At 39.3% G+C, this 27,754-nt stretch overlaps 1 pseudogene; it reads right to left on the minus strand.

Annotated features, from left to right (window-relative positions):
- Positions 1–23,087: 23,087 nt before the first annotated feature.
- On the minus strand, positions 23,088–27,091 carry LOC103290208 (actin-related protein 2/3 complex subunit 2-like; annotated as a pseudogene).
- Positions 27,092–27,754: the final 663 nt, after the last annotated feature.

Here is a 27,754-nt window from a genome sequence, read left to right on the forward strand (position 1 = left end):
TAAGAACTGATTAAGTGGAAAACATAAAACTTGGATATATAAAAATGAAAAAATATTAAATGGAAATTTTTAAAAATGGACAGTAACAGTTAGGTATTCTTACAAGGCAAGAAATGAGAGAATGAGAAGAGAAGGGTTATAAGCTTTTAAGTGCAAAAGTATATCTGAAGGAAAATGGGAAGACATGAACTGAAGTTCATAAAAAAATGGATGAAAGATACATGAGTGGAAATGTGGGAAGAGGAGATCCCAAATGATTAGAACAAAATAAGTTAAGAGACCGGTGTGATGGAAGTTATGACACTAAGCATAAAAAAAAGTTCTTGCTCCAAAACAGAAGATGTTAAGGGCAAATGGTGGTAGGGCCAAATGTAGATGAGCTGATTGAAGAGTCTGGGCTTTACTTCGAACCACTCTCGGTGTAATTTAGGAGTAAAACATAAACTGTGGGCTTTAATCAGAAAGCTACACAGGGAAGGGAGGACTGAATATCTTTGTCTCAGAGGCTAGTTAGAAGGCTGTTTTAATAATCTCGGCATGAAGCCATGAGTTCCTGACCAAGGAAGAAGAAATAAGATGAAAGACGGATGGTTGGGGAAAAAGAGTACCAATGAAGAATGAAAAGATTTGAGTGACTGTGGTTAAAAAGGATAAAGGTTAGGGAAAGTTAAAAATTGTTGTGATCAGTAACCAGGAGAATAAGGATGTCATTACTAAGGCACTGATTGGCAAGAAAGAAGATGGACATAGTTTGAGAAATGATTCTGTTTTGAAGACATTGAATTTGAGGTGGGGATAGTATAACATGGTGAAATGCCTTCTGGAGAGTAGAGAACAAATGTAAGCTCTGTAGACTGAAGATACAGGGTTAGATGTCATCACTTTGGGAAGAAACTGAAATAATGATACAGATGTAGAGAAACCATTTAGAGAAAGAATTTACGCGCTATGGACTGAAAAGGTTTTGGAATTTCTCAATCACACATCACAGTTTCTGACTTAGTGGCAAAATATCAGGAAAAATTCTAAACCTAAAAACTTGGAAATACTTCAGAGATGAGATTGGATGTATATAGGGAACATATTTCTCAAACTATTTCAAAGACAAACATCTAACAAGCAAAAGTCATCCTAAAATATCAAACTATCAATTTTATGGTCAGTAAGGACATTAAATAGAGTTCTGTGGAATTTAGCTATGTAAGTATATTATGGTTAACTAATAACCTGATTTTTAATCCCTTAACACCATAACAAAAAACAACAACAACAACAACAACAAAACAACAACAACAATCAATATCACCAACAAGGTCTGGAATTTTTAGGGCCCCTTCCCCCTAATAACTGACAACCACAAAAACAGCCACTGGCATACATGTTTATGGTTTTTGGGGACCATAAACATTGTAACCTTTAGTGTCAAAAATCCACAGAAGGTTTCTCAAACTGGGAAGGTAAACTAAATGTTTTTTCAGGTTATTTTCAACCTTCTGAAGAAGGACAGTAACAAGTTAGGAAAATTCCTTAGCAAGTGGAATGGGGAAACTGAGACAGATAGCTGAACAAACTGGCTGAGCAATTTACAGCCAGATACAGCAGTTACCTCCCTAGAGATAACATCTCAGCCTCAGTTGTGTTTCAGCTCCAGGCCCAGAAAAGCAGCAAAACCAGGTGGGTGAAGCCAGGACCTGCTATAATGACTAATGACCCCCTGCCCTGGCACTGATTAATTAGTGGAGACCAGGACCCTGAAAGAGCATACCTGGAAAAGCTGATGACTATTCTATTGAGATCCCCCCCTAAGACCTCCCCTAAACTCCCAGCCTTTAAAAACCCTCAAAACAAAGAACCCAGCCTGTGCTTTCCCGCCCCCCTCCTCTTCTCACACAGGCATGAGTCTCCTAAACTCTAAGGGTCCCATGACACTTGCAACCAGGGGAGCAATGGGCAGTGGCAGCTCCTCCCGGGCTAACCCTCCAAACCACCTCCAAGGCCCCCTTTCCTCTGAGTTTTTAGAGAACCAAAGCAGCCCCACCTAAGTTCTCATGTTGCTTCTTCTATCGTAGGCCCTCCCTGTTTCACTGTCCCCAGCTTTAATAAGCATACCCTCAAAATCACCTGGACTCATGTTGTGAAATCTTTCCTGCACAAAGTCAAGAACCCACACACTACCAGACGGCCCTAGGCAGACCCACTCAGGGCCAGGACCCCTTTCTGATAACACTTCTGGTAGAGAACACAAAGCTAGAAGTCACGTCCACAGCTGCACAGACTTCTGAAGCTTGCCATTATCTGGGGTATGCATACACATGGGTTCTGCATACACATAAAAACATAACAATCAAGTTCTATCTTCCAGTTAAAGATGTCCCAGTGTATTAAAAAAAATAATAATTACACTGCCCTCCTGTCTAATTTCTTCCCTCTCCTGCAGTTACCCACCAAAAATAAGAAGGAAACCACATTTTCAAATAATAAGACCTAAAAGTAATGCCTAACATTTATTAGTAATTTATTTAGTAATAATGACCAACATTTATTTAATACTTATGTATCTGATACTGTTCTAAGCTCTTAAATATCTACAAAAAATACATGTGCTAAGTTCTTTTATCACCAATCCCATATTATAAAAGGTGAAACCAAGGCCCATAGAGGCTGAGTGAGTTGCCCCAAATTACTTCCTTAGTATGAAGTGGAGCCAGGCCTTGAATCTAAGCAGAAGGATTTCAGTGCCTCACCCTCAACCTCCATGCTGTCTGTCCTGTTTCTCAAATGCATGCTCCAACACCACATGTCCCATTAACCAAAAAAAAAAAAAAAGTAAACTATTGTTGAAAGACAGTAAACACTGTCTATGACATAAGTGTTTCTTGATTATTTCAAAAATCTCCAAGAGTACCAGATACAAACAAACCAAAGAAAATAGCAATACACACACAGACACACACTTTCTAAGGATAGTTTAAATAAAAAGAATTCCAGTTGGATGTAGAAAAACTTTTGACCATTTAGGGTGACCAAAAAAAAAAAAAAGAAAGAAAAAGTGATACTAAAAGACCAAGTTGGAAACATTCACTCCTGGACACCTTTTTTCTTTTCTCCTGATGCACATTTATCCACTTTTCAAAGTTGAGTTTGGTCTAAATGCAGTATTGCTTTTAAGAAAGCTTCTGAATGTATTCTGCACTTCACCCTCCTAATTTTTCTCCCATTTTCTATGATTGCAGTCTAAATATGTGTTTAAAAGAATTATACAAATGCCTGGCTCGTGGTCCTGGGTAAGCATGACAATTTCCATCAGAAATTGATGTGTCAACTTGTATTTGTAAAGAATACATTTTAATTGAAGGCCTTCCCGATGAACTGCATTCATTGTAGTTTCGATTCTGCTAACATTTCTCTGGATCAAATATTCTCACTTGGTTAATTCTACCTAAGACATTTACTTGCTACCTTATTTCAAAACAGAGAGGAGAACATAATCCTAAAAACAGCGATTAAAGGCAGAGAAGAAAGCAACCAAGGATGTATTGAAGAAATGCAATTGTCCATGTGATTCCATTTCAAATATGGGTAGAGGAGGGAAGTTTTTGGATTCACTCTCCCATGATCCTGTGATCATCTGGAGTTGACAATGCAAAACGCAAGTGCTAAGTGTGTCACATGGTTCAACCGGACCAAAGTGTCAGAATGGAGTTTTAAGACCAGGGTGCCAGAAATGGCATTAAAAGCTTTATCAACAGCTGCCAGAGAGGCTGGAAAGGGCCTCAGTCTCACCATGGCCTTATCTATCACATGAGGTCCTAGTGAATCCTTTCTTCATCACCAATGTGGTGTGAAGAATGCTACAGGAAACCGGGGGTTGGGGGGTGGTCATGTTTCTCTCCCTCCGGCTGCACCTCTTCCGTTCCTAATGCCCAAGGTAATGCCAATATTGAATAAATGAGATCAATAAGGAAACAGTCTTTCAAACTCAGTGTCAATAAGGAGAGCAACAGAAGCCAGAAGCTCGACATTTAAAGTTTTAAAAATACTAAAGTAAAAAGAAATCTCAAAATTCATTCTGATAAATGACTTTGGGATTCTATGAAATTTTAGGACTTCTCTGTATTTATAAAAATCAGCTGCTTGGATCTGTGCCTAAGAGAATTAAAAACTGCAGGCAGTCTTAAGCGGTATAAAAGTTTAAGTCATACGTTCTCATTATTGCTTTCTTCAGAAATGTTTTTAATGTCTCATCTTGCACAGAACAGTCTGAGCCAATGTTTTCCAACAGCACGAAACAAAGAACTAGCACGAGTAGTAGCTGTTCATGGGGATTCTGAGAAACGAAGATTCTGTGCTCTGAGTCTTCCTTCTGGGGAAAACACTATAAATTAGTAAATTCAAGACTGAGAACTTTGCGAAGTGTTGCCTACATTTATTTAACCACAGAATGCATTTTCATGAGAAAGCTCCTGGGACACCAGGACTGCGTAGAACACAGCTTGGGAAGCACTGCTCTAGACTCCCGAGCTCAGCACCCATGGCTTAGGAATCTGACCCCAAATTTCCCTTAATCACCATCAACACACACAGCTCTGAGGAGCAATGCAGAACTGACGTCCCGGCTTCCCCCACACCAAGTCCCCGCTCCAGGCAAGTTCATCTCCTCCCAGGTCCTAAACAGACATGGGTTCCACTGCTCTGTTCAGACCACTCCCCATGCTAGAATCTTCAATCTTTTATTCCGTTTAGTCTCTTGGCATCCTATCTAATAATAGACAAATATGCAAATTGACCATACCTCCGACACACCCACAAGCTACGCCCACCATCCAATCAGAGCGAGCATGCAAATTAACCCAAACCAAGATGGCTACAGCCACAGAGAGCAAGGTTTCCTAGGTAACAGAGGAAGCCAAGCTTTCCACCTGCCCTGGCCAGGCCTAAGCCTCCACTCAAGCTACAAAGTTTCAATTATAGAAGGGAAACAAATTCAAACAAATGGCGGCAGAATGGAGCTTGAGAGAGCAGGCCAGGGTTGCTGCCGGCAACAGGGGAAGCAAAGCTTTCTGCACACCCTGGCCGGGCCCACCCGCTTAAGGCAACAAAGTTTCAATTATAACCCCAACACAAATGGCTTCCGGCCTTGGAGGGAGCCCCAGGCTTGGCTCCACTCCAGGCTACAAAGTTTCAATTGTAGAAGGAAAATAAAATTCCAGATACCAGGGCCTCCGCTTGGGTCGCCAGGGGGCGCGGCTGGCCTGCAAACCACCACAGGCCCCTCGCTCAGGCCTCCCCACACCCCAAGGGAAACCCCACCTGATCCGGGATGCCCTTCAGGGCAAACCAGCTGGCCCCCACCCCTGTACCAGGCACTATCGTATCTAATAAAAGAGTAATATGCAGATTGATCATCACTGCAACACACAATATAGCTGCCCCCATGTGGTCAAAGATCCTGCCCCCATGTGGACACAAGATGGCCACCACAAGATGGCCAGCAGGAGAGGGTAGTTGGGAGGCACCTGGCCTGCAAGGGAGGGCAGTTGGAGGTGATCAACCCTGCAGGAGAGGGCAGTTAGGGGTGACCAGGCCGGCAGAGGAGGGAAGTTGGGGGCAAACAGGCTGGTAGCAGAGTGGTTAGGGGGTGATCAGGCTGGCAGGCAGAAGCAGTTAGGGGCAATCAGGAAGGCAGGCAGGCAAGCAGTTGAGAGCCAGCAGTCCTGGATTGTGAGAGGGATCCCAGATTGGAGAGGGTACAGGCTGGGCTGAGGGACAAACCCCCTCCATGCACGAATTTCGTGCACTGGGCCTCTAGTTTGAAATAAAACCCCATCTCCTGTGGGACTCTTCCATATTGTGGCATCTTTCCTCTTCCCTGAATTTTGTTAACCCCCAATGAAACAATGCTTGTTTGGAACTCACCTCCGACCTGTATCACTAGCATTCAAGTCTGTCCTGGAGAAGCAGCAAAGAGGACTGGTGAAAGCGCTCTAGCAAGGGACCCAAATTCAAAATGCCAGCTACAGGATACTAGGTTCCTGAGGTGCACGGGGGTGGGGGCGGGGGGGGGGTGGTTGTATCTGAGCTTCACTGGCTTCCTCATCTGACCATGTGCTGCTGTGAAGTTTCAATGGAGGGAACTCCCATGATGCTCTTTCAACATCACCGAGTACAGAAAGCATGCAATATATGGTAACTGTATTACATCCCTGTGATCTAAGTAAAAGGCATACCCCAAATGCTGTGACTGCTGATAAGTAGCACACATGCACACCTCCACCATGTTCCCTTCGATGCCTACCCTTCAACGCTATTCTATGCTGTCACGTCGCTTACTCATGGCAAGAGGAACAGAAAAGGCTTCCTCTGGGAGTTTATTAATAAGAAATATCTACAGTCCCTAAGTCAAATCATCACTGGGAAATCCATTAAGCAATCTAAATTACAATTTGATGTTGGCATGCCTGTGGAAGTTATGTGTGTGTTACAGTGTCATTCATTTGCACATATTTATGTTTTTATCTAAACATGGTTTTAGCATCACATACATATGCACAGGTCAATCCATGTAGAATCACTTTGAACATGAAAGAAAGCCTTTTTTGTCTCTTAGTCAAAGGAATAAGTTGCTAAAGCAAAATCTAGGTTTTAATTGTTCTTTCATTTCATTTAATCCATTAGTGAATACTTTATGGGGAAAAGGGAAGAGCACACATTTTTATCCCATTATAGCTGAAAATTTCTTAAAATAACAATACATTCAGAAGTTCTTTCATTATCAAATAAATGTAAATTCGTTTAACGAAGTTTTAGTGGGTGTCATTTAAGGAGATCTGAAACCTAAACCTACTTAGTGACATTTCCAGTCATTATCTGTGCTTTCTTTCCTGTGTCTGTTTCCCAATCTTCTCCTAGACTTCAAACTCAACATCGCTTTCTTGTTTATCTAAGGATTTCATATTGGTTTCATGCCTTCTAAAACATCTTTTATTTTTACTTTTTCATTACGTGACTTAATTTTTAAAAATATTTTTATCGATTTTTAGAAAGAGAGAGAAACATCAATGAAAGCGTGCAAGAGGCAAGAGGGAAGCATCCACTGTCTACTGCCCCTGCCCTTTCCCCTCCCCCATCAAGCTGCGGGAGGGCAGGTCATCAAACCAGCAACCCTGAGGTGGATGCATTATTGGATGGTGCCCAACCAACTGAGTAACACCAACCAGGGAAGGTGACTTAATTTTGTTGGAGTTAATTTAATTTCACATACAAATTATCAGTATTGTTACTTTCTCAAGTCTCATTTTCTCTCTTTTCCCCACTTCCTGCCCTATGCTTTTTTGTTGAGAAGCATTGCTTGTTGGTGTTTGATGCTGCTATAAAATGGAAGTAACCATGTAAGCTGCAAACTAACTCCAGCTTCAGATCAACTTGCTGAAGTCAACACTCTCCATGAGAACATAGTCTTCTTCCCATAAGATGGAAAGACTGGATTTCCATCCTCTGCAGCTCTCCCCACCACAGAGTATGGGAACAAAATGGATTAAAAGATATACACACAAAATAAAAATAGTTTTCTATTATGGTATATATTGAAAATTTTCTCATTGTACATGTGATATTATGTATAAAACGTAAGTTATTCATTATATATGTAGTACAAGTGATAAAATATAAATACTTAAATACATATGTAGAACCTTAAGCAATTTTGCATCTTTAATGAAATCTAGTGGTAATTCTATTATTTATGCAAACAAGAGAGTTTAAAAAAATTTTTTTGGTCTTATATAATTCTAGTATAATAAAAATGCCTTAGTTTTGCAGGATATGTGTTTGCTTAGGATACTAACATGCCAAAAAGGCCCAGAAACCATAGCATCTCCTGCTTTCCTTCCTGCTGTCATTGTTATTTTTATGTAGTAATATTTCATAGAGATAATCAGCGATATGTTAACTTTCTAACCTGTGTTTATTTTTAAAAACACTGGCATTTTTATTTAGACAGGGTTATACTTCTATTAAATTAAAAGATGATAAGAACATTTATCTCAAGTTCCTTTCCTGCAAATATGTGTGAACCACAGGAGAACCTGGGGACACAATCCCTTTCTCAGAAATTGATAGAAGGCTGGTTCATCTCTGAATCCAACCAAAAGTGAGATTAGTTAATGAAGAACTAAGAAGGATATAAAAATAAAATTGCTTTATCTCAACAGCAGTGTAAACACAGGAATGCAGCATTAGCACAAGACTCTACCAAATACTTGGGGTGTGGGAGTCACACTATCTGGTGGCCCCTCTGCCCTCCTGTCTAACTGTTGCTGATTCCATTTGCTCCCCAGGCAAGTGTAAGACCCCACATTTGGCCTGCGGACCTGCCAGTAGCTAAATGGAAAGGATCTGACACCACTTCACCTTTCTTTATAGAAATCATTGACCTCAATTTTCATAATAAATCTCTTTAGAAATGCATTTCTTTTGAAATGATCCAGGAGAGAGATGTCAAATTATTTTGATATAGCTCTTCCATCATTTAACAATTCCTGCAGAGTGTCTGCCATGGGCCAAATAGTGACTTCGATCAAATTTTAGGGAGAACCTACTAAAATCCTGTTCTAGGTTCCTTTTATTCACCCAGGACACCTACAAAAGAGCTTACCATAGCCTCTTCGTCCCCAACCATCAAAGCTCTCATTCTCACCGCCCCCTCTCTTCCCATGCCTCCCTCACCCCTCACTCCAGCACTCATTCTGATGTTTTCTGCTACACACCAGGCCAGCATTTCTTAAATTTGAGTAATCTACAAAAGTTTCCACATACTCCCAGAATTGACCTAAAATATTCTGTTAGATCTTCAAAATATGTACACCAGACACAAACTCCTTAAGCTTCTAAACCCTATAAAACTAAAAAGCCAAAGTAAATGTATAAGAAAATTTCTAAAAACGCTATAAAACACAATTTAACAATATTAATTGCATGTGCTAGAGGAGGTTTGGCTACAACACATGTATCACTTGCAGCCTGACTATGGCACTCACGCTACAACCAAGATCCCTTTGATAAAAGGGTGCTTACATTACTAGGGCAGCAGGATGGCTCAATTCTCTCGCCACGTTTTCTCTAACCTATACCAGAAGAGGGTGTCATCCAGCCTAAACTGGGTAGAAATTCTTCATTTATAAATCAATCATTAGCCAGAAACAAAGACTACTACTTATGGGCCGGCACAAAGGTAAACACAGGTGCTGAAGTTTTCTGGGAAGATGTTGTTGTAACATTACCATTCAGATGATTCAGAATGTGTTTACTTCAGTTTACTATTATCAAAATGAGAACACGAAGTTCAAATACTCTGGAGAGAAGTGAAGTCCCTGAGGGTATATGCTCTGGACAGAGGACTCCTGAGCTCAACCTATAGCCACCTCTCCAGATCCATGCCCCATCCTTACTCTCAGTCCGGCTACCATATGGGAAAGCAATATGATGAATCGTTTGCTCATGTGGAGTGAGGTCTTACTTTCCAAGATGTTCAGCATATAAAAATAAATTCTTGGAAGAAACCACAGTGTCTTTAATCCAAATAGTACATTTTTAACTCTAGAATCTCAGGCATGAGGATGGGGAGAGAGAGAAAGGGAGGAAGAAGAGAGATTTATTTACAAATTTCTAGAAAAATGTTGCTTAATCCCCATTGCTCTTTAATAACAGTACATTCCACATACAACTCTTTTCATCTCTCAATCAATAGCATTTTGACTATTAATGTCATTCCCCCAAAAATGCCAATTTATATATGCCTGATATTAAGTATGCACATACATGGGTACACACACACACACACACACACACACACACACACACAGAGCAACTTATGTGCCACTCAGGCCCATAAACTTAGATCTAAGTAACTCAGCAGCACCAGCCTCTCCCTTTTTTCCTTTCCTAACTTCCCCGGGAAAAGCACCAGTGTGGTCCTAAAGGCAAAAGTAGCCCTGAAAGGAGAAATGTGTCTCTCATTATCTGCAGCTGGAGGCAGAGACCATGATGGGGGTGAAGGCAGAACAGTCCGTCCCCAAGAGGACACTCACAATCTCTCTCCAAAATGTTTTAACCTTGGGCTAATAAGAAATAGCTATATTCTCAAATTTAACTCACTAACCTTTGCACAAGGTCCACTGTGTGAGGTTCATTTTGGATCCTAACACCTTGCAAGAAAGCTAAACTGCAATAAATAATCACAATATTGGCAGCAGCACTAGTAATAACACAGCTAATGTGTGTTGTACTGGCATGAGTCATAAGGGCTTTAGATTTTCTCATTTAGCTCACAACTTTGAGGTATAAAAAATTACCACAAGTGACAATGTTGTCACATTTTAAATATTTATACACAGCTACTCCTGTAAGTTTAAACATTAAAACTTCCTGGGTTCTGAAAATGTTATTAGCATGCTCTGACACAGAAAGGCAACCTTTGGGTTCAATATATCATCCATTTATTCATTTACAATTTATTTATAAATAATTAGATACAAAAATATTGAAGACACGTGTAATAAAAAAACTTTTTTAAACTATGGACACTATAGCCCTGGCCGGGGTCACTCAATTGGTTGAGTGTCATCCCATGCACCAAAAGATCTCCAGTTTGATTCCGGATCAGGGCACATGCCTAGGTTGTGGGCTCAAACCACATTAGGGGATGAGCAAGAGGCAGCAGATCAATGTTTCTCTCTCTCTCTCCCCTTCCCCTTCCTCTCTCTTTAGAATAAATAAAAATATTGGTCGGTCAGGGCTGCCATAACAAAGTACCACAGACAGGGTGTTGTAAATAACAGAAATTTATTTTCTCAGTTCTGGAAGCTGGAAGATCTAGATTAATGTGCCTGCAGGGTTATGTTCTTATGAGGCATCTCTCCTAGACATGTAGAGGGCCACCGTCTAGCTACTTCTTTCAGGTGTTCTTCCCTCTGTGCTTGTGTGTCACTGAATATCTTTTGTGTGTCCAAATTTCCTCTTCTTGTAAGGACACCATATTGGATCAGGACCTACTCTAAAGGCCCCATTTTAACTCAATCATCCATATAAAGATCTTATTTCCAAATATCATCACATTATGAGCTACTAATGGTTGGGACTTCAACATAAATATGGGGGGAATACAATTCAACCCATAATAGACACCTTTATTGCATTTCAATTAAATAAATTGAACATCTGTAGTCCCTCTGTGGATTCTTCCTAGATCACAATCCTCATCCCTCCTAGTAACCACTCTTTTTATTTTTGTTTTAAATTTCTTAATAGTTTTACCAACTATATTTGTATGTTTTTACAACTTTAGTTTGTTCCCAAAAAGAACCATTGAAGGCAATGAATTTCCCTCTAAATATTGCTTTGGCAGGATCTTCCAGAGACTTTGATATATTGGGTATGGTTTATTATCATTTCAAAATATATTCTGCTTTGACCAATGGGTTATTTAAAAGTGTGTTCTTCAATTTCCAAATGTGGAGGAATTTTCTAGAAGGCTTTTTATTATTAACTACTAATTTAATTTTGCTGTTGTCAGAGAACATATCTTGTATGATTTCAATTTCTTTTAAATAACAGAGACTTATTTGATGACTCAGCATTTGGTCTCACATTTGGAATTAAAATAATGTTAATAATAGCATAATCTATAATAATAAAAGTGTAATATGCTAATTAGACCAGACATCCTTCTGGATATCCTTCCAGATGACCTTACAGATGAAGCCTGGGCTGCGAGGGAAGCCTGGGTCCTGGGTGCCAGAGGGAAGCTGGTGCCGGCAACTGGGGGAAGGAAGGACTACTCTTGCACGAATTTCGTGCATCAGGCCTCTAGTTTAATATAGTTGCATTCACTGTCACTATGTTGATTCAAAATACCCATCACTTATAGGATTGCTTAAGTAAGTAGAAGCAAGCTGAAAACAATGTTTTTTAATTAAGTGAAAGACTGACTACTACTTATGGAAAATAGACAAGGTATTTCTTTTCATGGACACAAGTATCCTTTTTAACCAAAGCGCTGACTAAAAGAGGCTGAAGACAGTATAATCATATCTTAGAACTACACCACTTTTAAACAAATCATACAATTTCTAAAACAAATACAAATCCCTTACTCTACCTCTAGGTGTCATGTACAGGGTAATAACAAGAGATCAACAAATTATCTTAAAACTTATCCTACAGCAAATTGAACTGAACCATTATTTGCGGTTTCTTTAAGAAATAGCCAGAAAAAGAGACTAACATCAAGGTTTATATAGAGGAGGGTAATGAAGGGTAAAGGGGGCCAAATATATAGTGATGAAAGATTATTTGATTTTGGGTGGTGGGCACACAATGCAATATACAGATCATGTGTCATTGAAATGTGTATTTGAAACCTATATGATCTTATTAATCAACTAGAGGCCCAGTGCACAAAATTCATGCACCGGTAGAGTCCCTAGGCCTGGCCAGTGATCTGATCAGGGCCTTCTGGCTGCTGGCTGGGGCCTCCTTTCCCCAGCTGCCAGCTGCTGTCCAGGGCCTTCCTTCGTTCTGCGCCACCCCCTGGTGGTCAACGCACATCATAGCGAGCAATTGAACTCCCAGTCTCCTGGTCTCCCAGTCAAACTCCTGAGGGGACACTTTGCATATTAGCCTTTTATATATATAGATGTCACTCCAATAAATGTAATTTTTAAAAAAGATTTATATAAAGGTTATATACTATAAAAATGTAAACCTTTTTTGGAAGGACAAACAAGCATACAAAACCAATTTAATATTTCTAAAAATGATGGTAACTTTAAAATATTTTCTTTAAGTGAAAAAACAACACTCTAGGCTTACTATCTTACTGTAAGTACTGTCATTTCATTAAATACAGTTTCCCCAAAGCTATCTAAACACCAGGATTCAGAAGTAAACCTTATTTGGATAAGTTTCTAATAAAGGACTTGACCTACATATATTTAAAAAAAAAAAGAAAAAAAGCTAGGCAATATCCTCAAAGGGGCTAAACATGTTTCAAATTTTCAACCTGGGGATAAACATGGATTAGGAGAAACACAAATGTTTCCTAAATACTTTATATCACACAGCTAAGTATAGAGGATTCTAAATATCTAATCTTTAAACTTCTTTAAAAATAAATTTCCATAAGTACTACGGAAATACCATGCTCTAATTTTGGAAATAATCATGGTCACTGCTCACATGTTTGCAATCACCCTTTCAAACAAGATTCCAAAGATGCAGCTTCTGGGGTAGCTGCGCTCCAACATGCTATTGGTAATAGTGTATGCATGGAGCTCTGGTTAGACTGTGCTCGTACAGGTTCAAACATTCCTCTGGTGAGCCTGTGTTAATGAAAACTCCCCTTTGGACCACTGTGACAGAAACCTCGTGGCAGAGCCAGAAAGCAGCCTCATGCATATCTGCAACTGTGCATTTTTCAGGCATTACATTAGGTTTTCTTATGCAGTCCCCTATTAAAATGGTTTAAATTCCAACCAAGCCTTGAGAAACAGAGCACACACTATCTCAAGCCTCTCCACAGCATCTGGCAATGAGACCCGAGTGGTCAAACGAAAAAACAAAAGTAGTTCCAACTCATGTTGGAGGGGCAAATTAAGCCTTACTATGGGATCAAGGGGCAAAGCCTTTTGTTATCATCGATTGTGAAATTCCTTATGACAATTTTGATTTTACAAAATTAGGCTTTGGCCGTAGCCCGCAGGTAAGTCTCTATTGCATTCTGGATTAATTCAGCTTTATGGCTAATTCCTGTCAAAATGACAAAGGACGATTGATTTCTTTTGGTGAGGTATCCTTATCAATAGCAATGTCGAGGGACTGATTGATGGGGTGTTAGAGGAAAGGACCATTAATTGATTTGTAATAAATAAAGCAAAATCTCTACTTATGACCAGCAATTGAACAAGGCAGCTCTTTTTTCATTGGTAAATGTTTTTCATCTAAAATGTATAAAGCAGTCCAACTCAACAATCACTGAACTTATTAATATAACAGCTTTATTAAAGCAATTCCCACTGACATGGCCCAAGTTAAAGGCCACTCAGCTCAGTCATCATAATATTAAATGAGAAAAATCTTAAAAGTCTCATGGAAAATGTCACTCAAAGTTACACTGTGGTGTAATGGAAAAACCTGCAACTCTGGAATCAGATGATTCAAATTCCAGTTTGGCACTTATTAAGCATTTTCCTAAAATTGTCTGAGTCTCAGTTTTTCATTTCCAAAATTGGTAAACCCCTACTTTGCAGAGTAATTGTACTGAATGAGGTAATAAATGTAAAATGTCTAATACATAGCATAGAATATAATAGTTGCTTAATAGCCAGTTTTATTAGTATTATTGCTTTGAACAAAACCATAAGAGCAAATCATTTTATCTTTTGTCCATGTCCATATTAAACTAACAGGGCAAAGTAAAAAAATTCATGTAATGGGCTTCTTTTATGCTCTTCTTTACTTGAGATAAAATAAATAAAAAAACAGCATTTTTTAGCAATAAAATTATATTTTTAAAATATCCTTAATAATATGTTATATTGCCTTTTTGTGTTGTTGATTTTGCTTTCATAAAGGAACTGTAAGCAACACTGGATTTTTAAATGCATTTATAATATTTAGGCATATGTTTCTAAGGTCTTCCAATTACATGGATTTTAACTATTCTTAACATAACCATAGTAAGTGCAGCTCACAGCTGCTTGGGATCTACCACCACCTCAGCAAAGATGAGATAAGCCAATGTGACTGCAACCTGGACTCAAACAAAAAGTTGATTGCTCTTGAATTTCCCTCTTATAAATACTGAGGGAGAAAGAGAATTCGTGCCAGCAGATTGGAGATGAGGAAAGGAAAAGAAAGAAAAACACAAAGAGAGAATGTCAGTACTACACACCACCAGTGCATTTAGTGCTGATCCTGGAAAACACTCTTGGCAAACTGTTCAAAGAATGGTTGTAAAAACCCAGAAAAGAAAGCGACAATCCTGGCACACAGTGTGGGTTCAACAGAGACAAGACAAACCTCATTTCTTTCTCCGACAAGGCTAGTAGGCTGGTAGATCAGGGATATTCGCTGGACAAAATATACTTGAACTTGAGTAAGAAACCTAACAAAGGTTCTCATGCCAATGCAAAAAATGTAAAAGTAAGGGCGGAATGCTAGGGCACTTGGTTACACTAAACATTTGAATCAATTGGCATCAACATCCAATAATTGCCATTCTGTGGAAGTTCCCTAGAGATATTTTGTGTTTGGTCCTGTTGCTTCACCATTTTTAACCAATGGCTCTGAAGCCTGTGGAGTAATATTTATCATATTTTAAGATTGCATTATATTTTTATCCCAACACCCATAGGCACTATTATTCTTACCTTCATAACTATTCAATGAGGGAGTTTAAACATTTTATTTCCCATTTCACAAATGAGGAAACTGAGATATTGTAGTTAATTTACTCATTTCAAATAACAAAGCTAGAAAATAGTAGAGCTGGGATATAGCCTCAAGTTTTTTGACTTCACATTTTGACCAAAGCCTGGGACAAGAAACAACTACAGATGCAGGATCCAAACAGACCTTGACAAACAGAAGTGAGGGGAAATATTTGAGAAATGACATGAATAGAGTCCCAGATGGGTACCATTTTTCATATAGGTATTCTGAAACATTCAACACAGTGAGATTTGTGAAATGGTAAATTTGCTAATCCAAGTTCCATTTTATATCTAGAGTAAAAAGAATTATAGTTACCCCTTCACTCCGCTGGTCACAATCCACCTGGGCAACAGCATTCAACATTTTGGGTAAATTATAAGAGGGGTAAAAGATAACTAGAAAGCATTTATCGCAATGATGAAGGAAAAAGAAATCATATTATATCAAGAATACTAGAAGAAATAATAGGTATTAAAGTAGAGAAACGGCAACAATGGCTAGGAAAGAAAAGAGACCAACAGCTATCTTCAAATATATGTCACATGTTAGACTATGTATGTCATGAGAGGGAAGAAATAGACCAATACTTTATTAGATTTTGTTAAGGAAGTGACGTATATCACTGTGGGTGATATGTGAAGGAATTTATTAAAGGAATTAATTCTTATACCAATTGTAGGTGCTGTGTCTGTTGTTTGGTCAGAAATTGCTATAGTTCAAGTAGGTGGGCCATTGAGAAGAGGAGCTGGATATAAAGTGGAGATGAAAAAGGAAAACATGTCTCTAACCAACTACATCATGGGTGACGAGGTGGAAAAGGTCCCTTTACTGCAAATCGGCACACTTTGTCCAGGACCTGGAGAAGCCAACAGAGATGTACAGGAGATGGAGGAGGGGAGAGCCAAGTGCAGCCCCACACCTGCCCTGGGGCCCAGAGATAAATGATAATGTATGTGAGCTGCAAAGCGCCTGGCTCCCTACACCGATCTTCAGAGCATGAAAACTGGCTGGCCCTTCCTTTCTGTCTCCAACACCTTGCACACATTTCTCTTGTGCCCAAAATTAACCAAGGACTACACAAGGGAATTGTGTGAGAAAGGGATTCTGCAAATTATAGTTTTAGTTTAACTAAGTGGGTACAGTACAAAGTCGCCATAAATGGAAACTTGACAGATTTCTGACCAATATAAGCATGTGAGGTATCCAAAGACTAAATGGACTTAGGAAAGTAGTAGAATCTCTGTCATCAATTGTACTCAAATAGGATGACATCTGGAATAGATGTCATCAGTATAAAAAGTGATTCACCCATCAGATGTGATAGAAGATCCTTTTCTACCTGGTAGGGGTAGATGGAACCATTATCCTTGTACATGCCACACGATGTTTAAATGAACTATATGCTCATGGTTTGGACATGCAGCCATTATATAAAAAAACAAATCACAGAACCTGAAATCCAGAATTATAAGGTTTAAAGTTCATCAGTAGTGATTTATAAAATTAAAAAATATTCACAGTAGACATAAAGGAAGATCATTTCTTTTTCAATTTAATGTTATGTAGTTCAGACTCCCCAACTACATGGGTAGCACCTGTGAAACGTATATTGTTGCTGAGGTTATAATATGAAAAACCTAGTAACATCTCTGATACAAAAAGGTACAAATGGTGGCATCTTCCCAGGCTTTCAACTCATTGGGGCTGAGGCTAAAGGCCCCTTCTTCCTCTTTTACTCCCTCCAAAGAAACTCTAACGGGAAACATCTTTTCTCTCTCCTACCAGTACCCCCTGAACTAGACATAAGAGTACAACAGGAGGAATAATCATGCAGGCAGCTTGCATCTAGAACTTGTAAATCCTGCCAAGGGGCCTACTCTTAGTTCTCACCCTGATCAAATGTCAATCAAGCCTGGACTTCCAAGATCCAAGGCAGGAGGTACCAGATCCAAGTCAACCAAATGGAGGGTTATGGCAGCCTACCAAAACAACAACAAAAAAAACATAAAATATTCTCCAAATCATGAAGGAAAAATCCATATTTGAGCATATGTTCAATTGCCTAAGCCAATAATTTCTAAACTTGAGAAGCTGTACATGCCCTTTGGCATCTAAATATCATATTCTTGGATCAACTTTTATAACACAGTTTCTCCTTATCCAACTAATTCACAGCTACTGAAGTTTTTTTGCCCCACAATATCTTAACTTCAGAACTTTTACAAACCATTTTACATGTTAGATGCCATCTTGCTTTTTCATTTTAAAATGTAACCCCTTCTTCTATTTCTTACCCTTTCCAGTATGTTTCTTTGTCCCAGCTTCCTTTGGTCAACAAACAAAGGCAAAACTCACCAGGTAAATACACAGAGTGGGAAGGACGAGAATCTAACTTAAATCAATACTACCAAAATCTAGTTTGTGGTATTTTTCTACAAAATGTAGTCTAACAGCTTACACTGAAGCAGTTCAAGCACCTCCTGCTAGTGGCATTGTACCAGCTAATGCCATATGTATAGAAGTCACCAGCTAATGCATTGAATGCTAGCTAGAATCTGCACATTAATGAAATTCCCTACTAATGCTACAGACATGCCCACAGCTTTATTTCTTTTAACATGATATAAATGCATTTCAGGCTATGAGTTTATGACCTGTGCTGATTTTTTTTTTTTTTTTGATGGCTGAGTTATGCCCACCAGGACAACATAACATCCAGGCAGCAACCCCAAGGGCAATGTGAGGAGGATTTTCTGATTATGTCATCAAACAGGAAACCTCATGGAGACTCTGGGATTAATGTATTTTCCACTGGAGCTGAAAGCAGGCAGGATGTAGTCATTGGAAGGGAGAGAGGGAGAGGAAAATGTTGGTAGGGGTGGAGGTAGTGTCTTTAATATGACATTCAAAGAAATCACTCATATTTATTTACATCTTAAGCCTTCAAGCAAATAAAGATTTTAAAACTTCAGTAGAATGTGGTAATAAGCAAATTATATAAGCACTGGATATGAATGCACCCCACAAAGAGTTTCTCTAAACCATGGCACCATTCTTGCTCCAGATGGCATGGAAAATAATTTATAAATGACAAAAGTTCAATGGGTGGACGGCAGCTGTTCAGTCCCAGCTCTTTGGCCACCCACTTCAGTAGAACTGAAAGCTTTCAATCAACTCTTTTCTCTCAAAGGGGCTTCAAACAGTATCAGAACATGTGTACAATGTGTCCTCAGAAAGTAGTTGGCCAAATATGGAAGATTATAAAATCAAGTTAAGTAGAAATGAAAAATACAAATACATACTGTTTTCTCCAAAATCCATAATACCAAGCAGGGACTAATTACAAAGGATTTCGAGTTTTGCATGATCTCCTTTTTACCCTTCAGATGTACTCACAGCTTCCTCTCATGCAGAATGAGAAGCATCTAGAATTTTAACAGTATTATTTTAATAATAAATAGTCAATATTGTACTTGCCTCTCTCCTTTCATTTACTCCTAAACTCCTTACAGTAAGAAAGCATTCCAGCTTAACATGGGCCAACTACTACTTTGAAATCTGGTGTCACTGATTTTATATTCTGGTTCTGAGCCTTCAAATGAGGTAAATACATTAGGATCACCATACAGCAAAATAAACATTTTCCATCATTTCATTCCAGAAAGATTGCTCAGTTGCCATTCAAGTCTAAGTACTATTTTATTTTATTTTATTTCAGAGAGTAAGGGAGAGGGAGAGAGATGGAAACATCAATGATTAGAGAGAATCATCGATCGGCTGCCTCCTGCACACCCTCTACTGGGCATCAAGGCATGCGACCTGACCTGGAATGGAACTGTGACCTCCTGGTTCATAGGTCAATGCTCAACCACTGAGCACACAGGCCAGGCCAAGTCTAAGTAAATCATTCATTCACACACACACACACACACACACACACACACACACACTCACATGCCCATACACAAAAGTGAGTAGAAATAATTATATTAGCTAAATTATTTGTGTTACTTAAAACCAAACCAGATTATAAAACAAATACAACCTAAACAATTTGCCACTTTTGAAAGAAACAACTTCAAGCATGGCACGCATAAGAGATGAGGTTATGATTTTAGCAGAAAAAAACTGTTTAGGATAGCCAATATGATGAAGCCATATGCTGGATCAATTCTTTCGCTCTCACTCTTCATTGACTATGGAAGCTTTCTAAGGGTTAACCTGACCAGTTTGAATTGGATAGAATGTGGAAGGATGATAAACAGCTGACACCCTTGTAAGCTGCCAAACACAGTAAGCTAAGATTACATCACTGAAGGCACCAACACACCCACTCACTCCTGCTTTAAGTCCTTTCCACATACAGATTTCTGAAAGGAGGGGGGTTGCTAGGGCACTAGAGGTGAGTAACATTTCCTTCTCCCTTATACTATGCATGGGACTGGTGGAGGGGAAAAAGGACAGAACAAAATCAGAACAATACCTTAATAAAGCAAAAAGTATCATATTAAGCTAACCTATAGCAAATAATTTTAAGTGAAGATATTTATGATCACAAAATATTTTAAAGAACAACCAGCAGTGAAACAAGTTGTTCTCCAAGTTCATGTTTCTTTTCATGTAAGCTCTTGGAGGTCTACTTGTCCAGCCACTTTTTAATATTACCATTGAGATAATTGGGTAATTTGTCTATTATTTTATTCGTTAATCAATAAATGAGAAACAGAAGAATTAGAGAAAATTGGTCAAATATTGTATGCTTGCAGGGAGCAAGATCAAGAGAAATAGTAAAACCAATAATCTTCTGTATCTTTTTTTTAAACACATGTTTTCTACACTTCCTAGCTGTTAGCAGTGATTAAAAATCAGAAATTAGAGTTTTATTCTCAAATAGTAAAGGTATTTGGACACCTACCCAGAGCTGGGCAGTAGATATGAAGATCTGGCAAGTGTTCAAATTATTCTGAAGGTACTATAAGGATTAAATTTCATACCAAAGAAATTCTATTCACTGTGCAAAATATGTCTAGGTAAAAAAATTATTCAAAACTCGGGACTGAATACATTCAATCAAGCTGTCAAAGAACAAAGACCTGTTGTCTCTTTTCTTTGCCTCAAGGAACTTGGACAGACAGCCACCAGACAGTCTGCTGAACTCCATGCGGCCTTCAGGAGTGAGTTTCTGTAGGACAATCTCTTGACTACAAAATGAACATAAACAAGTAGTTCGGTAACTTAAGTCTCTCTGTGTTAGGATTTTACACCAAATTAGTTTGAGTCTGTGGCTGCTCCTTACCAGGTCCACTCACCAAAGATACAATCTATCAAAACCAGCAGCACAATGATTTAATAAAATTATAGTTATTTAGAATACCAATTATGAAACAAGGTGAAATTACAGTGGCCAATGTTATTACATGTATTAAAGTAAACAATGTAATACATAGCTGACTATGTGGAATTAGAACTCTCTCTCAGAGTTTACAAAGCACACTACCCATACCAGAACCTCCACTGGCTTTGAGATCTGGCTACCTTTTATGGCAATAACCTAATTCATGCTGTCTTAATCCAAATAAACAGATTAGTAAAAGCAGATCATCACTACCCACTTCAAGACTTACCATTAAGCTACAGTAATCAAGACAGTGTGGTACTGGCAAAAGAAAAGAAAAATCAATGCAACAGAATAGAGAATCCAGAAATAAACCCCCATAAATATAGTTAACTGATCTTTGACAAAGGAGAAAAGGCAATACAATACTAGTAAAACAAAGACAGTCTTTTCAACAAATGGTGCTGGAACAACTGGTCATCCACATTCAAAAAAGAAAAAAATGTAGACACAGATCTTACACTTTTCACAAAAATTAACTCAAAATGGATCACAGACCTAAATGTAAAATGCAAAACTATAAGAAGATAGGAGAAAATCTAGGTGACTTTGGGTGTAGGGATAAATATTTAGGCACAACACCAAAGGCACAATCCATGAAAGAAATAATTAATAAGCTTGACTTCAAAAACATTTGCTCTATGAAAGACAATGTCAAGAGAATGAGAAGACAAGCCACAGACTGGGAGAAAAAAATTGCAAAAGACATAACCAATAAAGAATTGTTATCCAAAAGAACTGTTATACCAAAAAAAAAAAAAAACAAAAAAACACACACCCCCAAAAAAACCCCACCTCTTAAAACTCAACAATAAGAAAACAAAATGATTAAAAAATTAAGACACCTCACCAAAGAAGATAAACAGATAGTAAATAAGTATATGAAAAGATGCTCCACATCATATGTCATGAAGGAAATATAAATGAAAGCAATGAATTAACACTACACATCTATTAAAATGCCAAAATCCAGAACCACCAATTGCTGACAAGGCTGTAGAGCAACAGAAACTTTCAACCATTGCTAGTAGGAGTGCAAAATGGTCCAGCCACTTTGGAAGACATTTTGGCAGTTTCTTATACACCTAAACTTTCTTTTACTGTACAGAAGTGGTGCTCATTAACATTTACCCAAAGGGGTTTTAAGTTTATGTCCACACAAAAAAACTGCACACAGATGTTTACAGCAGCTTTACTCAAACTTGTTAAAACCTGGAAGCAATCAAGATTTCCTTCTATAGGAAAATGGATAATGAAATTGTGGTATGTCCAGACAATGGATTACTATTCAGGGCTAGAAAGAAATGAGCTGTCAAGCCATGAAAAGACATGGAGGAAACTTAAATGCATATTACTAAATGAAATAAGCTAATTTGCAAAAGTTACATACTATTTGATTTCAGCACTATAACATTCTGGAAAAGACAAGACAAAACTATGGAAACAAAGATTTTAGGTTGCCAGTGATTGGCGGGTGGAGCTGGAAGAAAAGGTGGAATGCAGAGGATTTTTAGGGCAGTGAAAATACTCTTTATCCCATAATGATAGTTACCTATGATCATACTTTTGGATGTTTTATGAGTTTGGACAAAAGTATTTACTAATAATGTAAACTATGGCCTTTGCGTAATAATGATGTGTCAGTGTGGGTTCATTGATTGCAACAAAAGTACACTCTTGTGGGTGATGTTGAGTGTTGAGAATGGGTGAGGCTGTGCATGTGTGGGGCAGAGGGGGCAGAGGAAATCTCCATACCTGCCCCTAAGTTTTATTTTTTGATTGTTTGTGTATTTTTTGTTTGTTTGTTTTTTTAAGATAGAAAGATATTCTTTATTAATGACCGCAACCGTATTTCTTTAGATACAGGAGTTTTGAACTCAAGTACTCAGGAGAAAACAAGTTAAGATTGCATTATCCTGCAACTCATTACCAGTAACATATTGCAAAGCAAGAGAGCTTGGAAGGAGGGTGGAAGGCAAGGACAGTGAGGGCGGGAAGATAAAGAAAAGGAATTAAGTTCATCAAGTGGATTTCTTTTTTCCTTTTTTTTTTTTTTAAATTTAATTCTTCGGAACTATTAAGTCCTTGCAAGCAGAGCTTGTTTCTGCAGATTATTTTCCAAACATGTACAAAATGGAACCAAAATGGAGAATCCCTTGAAAACCTGAAGAGGTACAACATTAAAAGCTACAATTACCCTGTAGCAAGTGTTCCAGCCTTCAGTTGCCAGCCACTTCCTCTTCCTGTTCCCAAGAGTTAGCGGGATGAAAACGTCTTCCCTGGGATTGCTTTCATTTCTTTCTTCTCAGCATCTGGGTCTGTGTGGTTCAGCACCTTGAGGAAGTCGGATGTTTTTGCCCGCATACGTGTGTGAATATAGGCCTTAGAGCACTTGATGTGGTAGTGCAGGTAGTCCCGGGACATGTGCATCAGTTGATGGTGTTGTCTGGAGCGCTGGCATTGGTGTGGCGAGGGAACAGCACGAAGGTAATGTAGCCAATGTTGTCACCCACAGCAGCATCCATGTCTTTCAGCTCCAGAGGCTAAAGAGGACCTGCGGGGCCGAATGGCTGGCTCTGGGTCCTTCTTTGAACTCCTGCATGAACACCTTTCCAATGACCACATCGCCGTCATCCTTAAACACTGTGCTGAAGACTATTGTGACTCTGTCCTTTTTAGACTCCACATACATGGTCTCATCATCCCTATAATGGATAACTGCCCTGTTCTCTCCTTCCTTGCCCTCTTCTTGGAACTGGAGGTATTTCTCAAAGACAGAGACAAAGGAATTTCATTTCAACATGCCAGCCTGATGCACCTGGAATCCTTGGATGCAGGCAGAGTTTCAGGGTCCTATAGCAAAGAGACATTGTATCCTGATTCTGGATTTACCAAGAAGCTCCCATACACTCACTTTAGTAACTCATCAGCACCATGTGCCTGAAGTTCCTTGTAGAATTTCAAAGAAATACTGACCATCACTTTTGTCTCCATTAGGATTTGAAATATGAGAGAGTACCCCATCAAAATCTGCAAATGTTACTTGTACTGCTTCTGGTTTGTTTCCAGCGGCCGCATTCTCGAACTTGAGCACGAGCGTCTCCTTGATGATGCAGTTGCTCACCTCCAGCAGGATCAAGCTGGCCCCAGATGCCTGAACCCGCTTGCGGAGCCCCCTCACCCACAAGCCCTGCAGCTAAGTTTTGCTATGAACCCGACTCTGCTCTAAAAACTAGTATTGCTTTTTAATTATCATAAACAAATAAAAAGTATTTTAAAAAACAATTAAAAGGACCCTAGAGCATCACTGTCCAATAGGACTTTGGGGATGATAGAAATGCTATGCATCTATACTTTCCAACCTAGTCGTCTCTAGGAGTCTATAGCTATTAAGTATTTGAAATGCAGTTGTTTTGACTGAGGAACTGAATTTTTAATTTTATTTAATGTTATATTTTATGTTAAATTGGCATAGCCTCATGTGGATAGTGATTTCCCTAGTGGACAACACAGCTCTAGAAGGCTTACTCAGTAGAAAACAAGTCATTGCTTGAGTCTTGGTTCGAAATATGTAATAGAAAAATAAATTTGCAACTGGAATTACAATTTAGTTTTAACAGACCAAATATGTAATGGGCTTTCTCAAGCAGCTACTTTAGGAACCAAGGTAAAAATTATAGGGGGCATCAATCTTTAAAAAAGTCTGTATTCTAAAATGTTGTGTCTGTAATTTAAAATATTTTAAAATAATGATTTTTTTAAAAAAATACAGTATTTTTTCATACAATACTAAAATCTTCTAAGAAAAAAAAGGCAATGAAATACTGTAAAAATGATGATCAGGTTGCTCCATGATTATTTTAGGAAGGAAAAGTACAATTGAAAAAATATTCATTTCACACTATTGTTATTACTTGCCCCTGATTTTAAGAATAAGATGATAGAAAAGGCCTTTGTCTAGCACTTTGCAATTTGCATTCTTGTGCCTTGATAGACATAACAGTGAGTTGATTTTGTCAGGTGTAAACAGTGTGTTCACACTTCCAAGAGAAGTGTGCCTTCATTATTATTCAACATTTAATTAAGTCATAACACTGGAAGAGATCTGGTAGAGTTTTAGCACATGCAGAGCTTGAACCTATAAACCATACTCCAGCAGATTCTCTGGTCTTGATAGGAATGAGCCCAGGTGGAAACAACCCAGGATCAGTGGTCAAATACAGTTAGACACAACTGGACAGTGGATCTACCAGTCTTTGTGTGACCACTGGGAAGTCACATCTCCTAAATCTCAGTTTTCTTAATCTCAAAAATGGGGATAATAATAATACTGATTTAACACTAAGTCATCCTGGAAGGAAGACCCAGCAGATAGAAAACAAACAACAAATGTCTATTTATTAGTCATATTATGATAATAAGATTGTCTTCGACTACTTCAAATTATAAAAGCTGTGGGACAGTTACCAGCCCGGTTCCAACCCACTCCTTAGCCATATCTGGATGGGTAGAATCCGATCATCCAGGTTTGGGGGATTTTTAACTTTTTATTATATAGAACAAGGAGGCCCTTTCATGCATCGTGTTCATTTCTTGACAATCAAGACACTGCTATCGTTAACAGAGTGAAGACGGTAACCCTTTCGTTCCAACGGTCTTTCCAATGCTTACCAACATACTGTTTCTATTCCCTCAGATGTTGCCAGACACTAGGTTTTCTTTTGGAGGAGAGATCAATGAAAGCAGAAGTGAACACAAAGTCATAGACTCTGAAAAATGTTAAGCCAAAGAGACCTTAGAGACCATCTCATCTCAACCTCTGATTTTGTTTTTTGGAAGTTAGACCCTAGGAGCATTAACTGCCTGTGCCAAATATCAGAGAAATGATATTCCAATTCTCTTCCTGTTCTACAACATTGCCATCAGCCCTGGCTGGTGTAGCTAAATGATTAGAGCCAGCTTGTGCACTGAAGTGTGGCAGGTTCGATTCCCCGGTCAAAGACACATATGTGGGGTTGGAGGTTCATCCCCTACCCCAGGTCAGGGGCGAGTACGGGAGGCAACCAATGGACATATCTCTCTCACATCAATGTTTCTCTCTCTCTCTCTCCCTCCCTCTCCACCAACCCTTCCACTCTCTCTAAAAAATGAATGGAAAAAATATCTTCTGGTGAGGGTTAACCAAAAAATATTTGACAACAATATTTACTTAACACTCAGAGGTTCTATGAACCTGGTGTGCATAAGGTGATGATATCAATAATTAAATTACAATAAACTAGAGGCCTGGTGCACAGATTCTTGCACCTGGTGGGTCCCTCAGCCTGGCCTGTGCCCTCTCTCAATCTGGAACACCTCGGGGAATATCGGACTGCCGGTTTCGGCCCGATCCCCACAGGCCAGGCCGAGGGACCCCCACCAGTGCATGAATCCATTCACTGGGCCTCTAGTATGCATATAAGATCTTTGGTTAATCTCTTCCCGCCTTCCCCTCTTCCGATTCATCAGTCTGTTCCATGTTTCCATGCCTGTGCATTGAGCGTCTGCCCCCTGGTGGTCAGTCCATGTCACAGCTACTGGTCGAACAGTTGAACGGTCGAATGGTCAGCCGGTCACTTAGGCTTTTATATATATAGACTAGAGGCCCAGTGCACAAAATTCCTGCATGGGTGCAGTCCCTAGGCCTGGCCAACGATTGAAGCGCGAGTGTCTGGCATGAAAGGGCAGGTCCCAGCTGACCTCTGGGCCCTGGAGATGTTTACAAGTAAGAAAATAATTGATTTTTACCCCCCCGGCTCCTGCGCGCCCTCCTCCACCTGAGTCACGGCACCTAAGTTCCCACACGAAGATGTGGTGAGGACAGCCGGACGCCGGAGGCCAGGGCGCAGCATGGGCCTCTGGGCCGCCCAGCAGCGCCACATGGAAGCCAGGCAGGCAGCACACTCTCTCCCGGCCGGCCTCGCAGACTGGCTCCTGCACGAACCCACAGGGAGCCCAACCGGTGGTCCCGATGGCTATGGTCCCGCTCACCCAGAAGACACTGTGTGGGCACCTGAGCACAGGGGCTTCCCTGGCGTGCGAGCCCTGGCATCCTGGAGGAGGGTAGCAGGAGGAGCGAGAGTGAGCTTGGAGGACACCCTGCATTTTCACCGCACCTCCATCCCAGTCACCCCCGCCCCAGATAGCTGGTGAGAGGTCGCAGTGCATCGCCGACACCCACCATGTTCCGCGCCACCCCCTGGTGGTCAGCGCATATCATAGCGAGCAGTTGAACTGGTCTCCCAGTTGAACTCCAGGTCGAATGACTGCCCGCCCAAATTGACAATTTGCATATTAGGCTTTTATTATATAGGATGATAATGTGTATACAAATTTAATACCAACCACTGTTCTTACTAAGGTTATAGTTAACATTTTTAAACCTTTATTTATTTATTTATTTTCCATAGGATGTAAGTGAATGTCCTAGGTCAATCATTTGGATGAAAACATGGAAGAATGTAAAAAGCACACAAAAAAGGAAGAATGATATATCACCTGCTGGATGTTAAAAGGCAAAGTCAAAGTCTGAGATTGTATTGCTTCTGTTTCCCAACAAATTATTTAGAAACTACACTCAGGTCCCTCTATGCTTATATTCAATATAAATCTAAAACCGTATGGACCTGCTGTAAAGCTGAGTTCCTTCCACTAAGCAAGCTGGTTCCCAAGAAAGTATAGAAGGAAAAAAGTCAAAAATCAATTATTTTCTTACTTGTAAACATCTCTAGTGAAAAAAGTTTAAGGGAATGTTGAAAGCCAATGGCTAAAATACATTTCAGATATTACAAATGATATTGTCTTATATATTTGCCAATGTTTCTCATGACC

Source organism: Eptesicus fuscus, chromosome 9, assembly GCF_027574615.1.
Source record: "Eptesicus fuscus isolate TK198812 chromosome 9, DD_ASM_mEF_20220401, whole genome shotgun sequence".
NCBI lineage: Eukaryota > Metazoa > Chordata > Mammalia > Chiroptera > Vespertilionidae > Eptesicus > Eptesicus fuscus.